The 6,532-nt window shown below is 41.4% G+C and overlaps 1 pseudogene; it reads right to left on the reverse strand.

The window, feature by feature from the left end:
• Positions 1–6,532, reverse strand: part of LOC135568952 (arf-GAP with dual PH domain-containing protein 1-like) — a 66,237-nt pseudogene that overhangs the window by 23,990 nt on the left and 35,715 nt on the right.

Genomic DNA, 6,532 nt, shown 5'->3' on the forward strand with positions numbered 1-6,532 from the left:
TCTCTTCCTGGCACACTGCCCATCTGACCAATGCCAGTCTATAGCTGTATCTACCTCAACAGAGTGAGACCTGCATCTAATCATAATGTAGGTTATAATACAGTCTCCATAAGCTTATTGAGTCCTCTGACCAGGAAGTACGTTACAGATTATTTATGATTTCTTAATGCTATGACTCATTCAAGTGGACGTGCCCTGCCATTAACCTTGATCCATGCAAATGCTATACAAGTCAAGGCTCAAGTCAAATAGTGATGTTTATTTTCAGCGTAGTAATTCATATGTCCAATGAATAGCAACTGCCTGGATTTTGAAAAGACTTAAGAGGATCCAGTCAACATAAAATCTACTGTTTTCCATCATTAAATCATTTAACTCTCCTTATGGATCATTTAGATTCCTCAGGAAGTCTGGCTGCCTCCTTCTTCCGTATCATAAAATCTACTGTTTTCCATCATTAAATCATTTAACTCTCCTTATGGATCATTTAGATTCCTCAGGAAGTCTGGCTGCCTCCTTCTTCCGTATCAAGTGTTTATTGGGAGAATGTAAGAGGACCTGCAATGTGTTTTGTTTGAGATGGCTGCCTCGCTTCTAGTCCCACAAGCATTTCGCTACACTAGCAATAACATCTGCTCACCATGTGTATGTGATCAATACAATTTGATTTGATAAGAAAATTTGGAATATAGCTTCCCGTTCTTACAAGATGTCAGTGATATGAAAGGACGAGACACAGTATGTCATACTTAACTGTAAAGTGCTTTTTTATATTTTTCATGGGCCTCATCAGGTAGTAGAACACTGTAATCTTTTAAATCCTGCAAATGCCACCTGCTATTTCATAAGGCCAATGCCAAGAGACACTAATATTTCATCAGGAGTGCTGTGCTATCAATGATGCGGATCAGAGGGCCAGTTTAGCCTGTGGAGCCAGTCTGCTCTGCATGGAGACATAGATACTCCAGGGTTGTGTTCATTAGGCACCAAATGGAAGAAAAACAGACTGAAACAGGGACAGATTGCCTGGAATTGTCCAATAAGAAGCTCAATTTATTTTTGCTCCGTTGCATAATGTAAAACATTTTTTTTGTTACATACCCTAATGAGCATAACCCAAGGCTGAGTGCTGAGCACACCCACACGTTCCCATGGTGACTCACCTATGAGCTCATCTCTGGTGCCGAGGTCACAGAGTTCACAGTTATGTCTTGTCCTGCTTGGCTTTTGAAAGAAATAGAGTATCTACAAGGTAGAATTGATTCCGATGTTTCTCTGCTAGTAGCAGTATCTGGTCAGTACAGGGACTGTGAAGGCCTCTTGGGTTGTATCTCTTCTTTATTAATTTCATTCTTCCATCGTTTTGGGTGGTTAGGATCAGGGATGATGTCAGTGTTATTTTTACTAGATTTTAAACAAAAGATACAACAGATAGCTTCTCATTTGGAAATTCTGGGACACATGAGAAAGTGTCAGTCACCCATTGTTGGCTAAGTAAATGTCTCTCTAAACAGCCTATGTGTATTTCGTTAAAGCTGTTAGTATGAGCAAACTGATACTGAAAACATTGCCTGCAGTGTCAGTTTCTTTTTTAAACTCACTTCACTGCTTCTGTCTGTCTGTCTGTCTGTCTGTCTGTCTGTCTGTCTGTCTGTCTGTCTGTCTGTCTGTCTGTCTGTCTGTCTGTCTGTCTGTCTGTCTGTCTCATCTCACAGCATGGCTGGTGTACTGAGTGTATTGTATGGGTTTGTGCCATTACTTTCTGTAATTGAGAGAAGAGATGGTTAGTTGAGATAAACCATGTCATACTGTACACTCATAATTGTAAACTGTAAATGTGCAATATCATTTGGAACCATGCCAAGTAGATTCTGTCATCACACTGCGTTCTCTCTCTTTCTCTCTCAATTTTCTATTGCTTTATTGGCATGACATATCAATGTACATATTGCCAAAGAGTACTTTGGAAATGATTAATTAACAATATCAATAAAAACATAATTAAACATAATATTTCAAGATTGCCACAAACAGGACAATCAGTAAGAACAGTAATCAAGTGTGGGGGGATGGGGTTGTTTTTTACTAATGAGAATGAGAAGATGAGAAAATAATGTAATAACAGGAAGATGTGAAGGTTGGAAGGTCTAACAGACAATGCCTCTCTTTATGGCCTCTCTCTCTCTGTGTGTGTCTGTCTGTCTCTCTTTCTCTCTGTATCTCTCTCTTTCTCTCACTCACTCTCTGTCTCTCTCTCTCTGTGTCTGTCTCTCTTTCTCTGTCTCTCTGTATCTCTCTCTTTCTCTCACTCACTCTCTCTGTCTCTCTCTCTCTGTGTGTGTCTGTCTGTCTCTCTTTCTCTCACTCTCTCTGTCTCTCTCTCTCTCTGTGTCTGTCTCTCTTTCTCTGTCTCTCTGTCTCTCTCTCTCTGTGTGTGTCTGTCTGTCTCTCTTTCTCTATGTATCTCTCTCTTTCTCTCACTCTCTCTGTCTCTCTCTCTCTCTGTGTCTGTCTCTCTTTCTCTGTCTCTCTGTATCTCTCTCTTTCTCTCACTCACTCTCTCTGTCTCTCTCTCTGTGTGTGTGTCTGTCTCTCTTTCTCTCACTCTCTCTGTCTCTCTCTATCTGTGTCTGTCTCTCTTTCTCTGTCTCTCTGTCTCTCTCTCTCTGTGTGTGTCTGTCTGTCTCTCTTTCTCTCACTCTCTCTGTCTCTCTCTCTCTCTGTGTCTGTCTCTCTTTCTCTGTCTCTCTGTCTCTCTCTCTCTGTGTGTGTCTGTCTGTCTCTCTTTCTCTATGTATCTCTCTCTTTCTCTCACTCACTCTCTCTGTCTCTCTCTCTCTCTGTGTCTGTCTCTCTCTCTCTTTCTCTCACTCACTCTCTCTGTCTCTCTCTCTCTGTGTGTGTCTGTCTGTCTCTCTTTCTCTCTGTATCTCTCTCTTTCTCTCACTCTCTCTGTCTCTCTCTCAATTCAATTTCAATGTAAGGGCTCTATTGGCACGGGAAACATATGTTTCCATTGCCAAAGCAGTGAAATAGATAATAAACAAAAGTGAAATAAACAATAAAAAAATAACAGTAAACATTACACTTCCAAAAGTTCCAAAAGAATAAAGACATTTCAAATGTCATATTATGTCTATATACAGTGTTGTAATGATGTGCAAAGTGTTAAAGTACAAAAGGTCAAATAAATAAACATAAATATAGGTTGTATTTACAATGTGTCAGCGTATGCGCTACTGGTGTTGAAGTCAGGTGCAGGAGAGCAGAGAGTTGTGATCAGACTTTATTTGGGCAGAAGCACAACAAACGGACACAACAGCATCAAACCTCCAGCCAAAAAGCAAAAGAGAAATGCGCAAAATAGCGTCACAAAACAAACGCAATAATCCAACCTCCTATGGGTTACACAATAATACCCAGGGGGGAAACAACCAGCCTGAACATGTAACAAAAACAACAGAGGAATATATATATACAATGTGATTAGGGAATGTAAACCAGTTGTGCGGGGAACAAGACAAAACAAATGGAACAATGAAAAATGGAGCGGCGATGGCTAGAAAGCCGGTGACGTCGACCGCCGATCGCCGCCCGAACAAGGAGAGGAGCCGACTTTGGTTAAAGTCGTGACACAATGGTGTTTGTTCTTCACTGGTTGCCCTTTTCTTGTGGCAACAGGTCACAAATCTTTCTGCTGTGATGGCACACTGTGGTATTTCACCCAATAGATATGGGAGTTTATCAAAATTGGATTTGTTTTCAAATTCTTTGTGGGTCTGTGTAATCTGAGGGAATATGTGTCTCTAATATGGTCATACATTTGGCAGTTCCTACCTCACTTTATGGGCAGTGTGTATATAGCCTGTCTTCTCTTGAGAGCCAGGTCTGCCTTCAGCGGCCTTTCTCAATAGCAAGGCTATCCTCACTGAGTCTGTACATAGTCAAAGATTTCCTTAATTTTGTGTCAGTCACAGTGGTCAGGTATTCTGCCACTGTGTACTGTATGTTTAGAGCCAAATAGCATTCTAGTTGTGTGTCAAGTAATTATATTTTTGTTTTCTCGTGATTTGGTTGGGTCTAATAGTGTTGCTATCCTGGGGCTCTGTGGGGTCTGTTTGTGTTTGTGAACAGAGTCCCAGGACCAGCTTGCTTAGGGGGCTCTTCTCCAGGTTCATCTCTCTGTAGGTGATGGCTTTGTTATGGAAGGTTTGGGAATCACTTCCTTTTAGGTGGTTTTAGAATTTAACGTCTCTTTTCTGGATTTTGATCAGTAGCGGGTATCGCATCTGCATGCATTATTTGGTGTTCTACGTTGTACACTGAGGATATTTTTTCAGGATTCTGCATGCCGAGTCTCAATTTGGTGTTTGTCCCATTTTGTGAATTCTTGGTTAGTGAGCAGACCCCAGACCTCACAACCATGAAGGTCTCTCTCTCTCTCTCTCTCTCTCTCTCTCTCTCTGTCTCTCTCTCACTCTCTCTCACTCTCTCTCTTTCTCTGTCTCTCTCTTGCTCTCTCTCTCTTTCTCTCTCTCTCTCTCTGTCTCTCTCTCTAGCTCACTCTATCTGTCTCTCTCTTTCTATATCTCTCACTGTCTCTCTCTTGCTCTCTCTCTCTCTTTCTCTCTCTCTGTCTCTCTCTCTCTCTCTCTAGCTCACTCTATCTCTCTCTCTCTTTCTCTATCTCTCGCTGTCTCTCTCTTGCTCTCTCTCTCTCTTTCTCTGTATCTCTCTCTCTCTCTCTCTCTCTCTCCCTCTCTCTCTCTCTGTCTCTCCCTCTCTTTCTCTCTCTGTGTCTCTCTTTCTCTCACTTTCACTTAATGCCTTCTCCATTTCCTTTTCCTATTATCTGTCTCTTGCCAGTTGTTCCTCTGCTATCTCTCAATATTTTTATGTAATATTTTTTCTCTGTGGAATTTACCATAGACATAAATCTACTCACTGTGTGACTCATCTTTTTTGCAGGGTTATGATCATCTTGCACTATCCCTTTAATTGGGAGATGTACTGTATATCCCCCACTATCTCTTTAATTAGTAGATGTATATCTAAGTGCAACAGAGCAGTGGCAGGCTACTTAAGGATATCAATGTCTCTAATGGTTATACTCTGGTGTGCTGTTTGGCTGAGTTACATGAGTTATATACAATGACTGCATCCTCCATAGAAAACGACTTGCACTAGTTCTATGGCCCAGTCATAAACAGCAGCCACTGAAACCAAAACAGAATAAAAGCATCTCACACAACAATGCTGATCAGACATACAGTCTACAAACAATGTACTTAGGCAAAGCTAGAGAGCTCATGCAGGAAATTACATATACCACATTCTTCTAGTCTTCTGTTGCTTTCGTCATGTTTTGACCACAGGCTCTGCCTTTTCCAGTTTAGGTTGAATTTACTGCGACCTGTGCTGATGTTGGGGACCGACTGTAAAACAGAATATAGGCCCTAAAGGCCTAGAATGACGCTAGAATGGGCTTCACATCACTCTTTCTTGGCTCCCTTGTATTAAAGCTACATTTCATGCAAACATACTGAGCCACATCAGAGTCTTTTTAGGACAAATACTTACAGGAAGTTATACCATATCTTGTTACAGCAGAGCAGTATGCTTTCCAGGGGGTCATAGGCCTCTATAGATAGTGTCTGTGGGAAACGCTACCCCATAACGATGACTCAAGGTGAGACTCCGTGGTGTCTGATAGACTCAACCACCCCTCCTGTTCCCCCCCCTTCCCCCACAATTATCAGACAGATAGGAGAACCACCCTCCCTTCCCTCCCCACACCAGCCCCCACAGGAGGACAGTCTCGTAATAGCAGACGTTTAGCCAGACACTCTGACGGGAGTGCTAATGGTCTGATTCATGACCAGCGGATACTATGAAGCCATGCGTCACCACTCTGGAAATGAGCTGGGGTTCCTTTACCCTATTAGCTCAATTTGTTTGAAATCTAGGTCTGTCTGTCTGTCTGTCTGTCTGTCTGTCTGTCTGTCTGTCTGTCTGTCTGTCTGTCTGTCTGTCCTCCCTCTTTTTCATACAAACTATCTTTGTCACTGTATGACAGTAACAATTTATTCAACAAATCTCAAGCTTTCAACATATTATCTTCTCAACCAATAAATGCTTCTTCTTGTAGCAGTGTTGTACTTATTTATTTACTATGAAGATAGTGTAGATAATACTTCAATTAAAATGATGATAATGCCCTTTTAGTGTTAGAGCTGTTTGAAAAGACCAGCTGAAATTTTAGGAGGTTTTGGTGGGATGGAGTTTTGGCCTGCCTGGTGACATCACAATTAGTTAGACCAATAAGAAAGAGAGTTTCTGCCAATAAGAGTTAGTTTTCCCCTCTCCACTCAGACCACTCCCAGACAGTCTGAGCAAAACTCTTGTTTGTGAAATTGCTCTTTGTTAAGAAGCTATTTTGGTTCCTTTTGACGATTTTAATTGAAAACAATTACAGTAAGGTACTTTAAAGTTCCCCAGAAATGCTTTGATATTGAAATAAAAACGTCTGCTT

Source organism: Oncorhynchus nerka, unplaced genomic scaffold (assembly GCF_034236695.1).
Source record: "Oncorhynchus nerka isolate Pitt River unplaced genomic scaffold, Oner_Uvic_2.0 unplaced_scaffold_1308, whole genome shotgun sequence".
NCBI lineage: Eukaryota > Metazoa > Chordata > Actinopteri > Salmoniformes > Salmonidae > Oncorhynchus > Oncorhynchus nerka.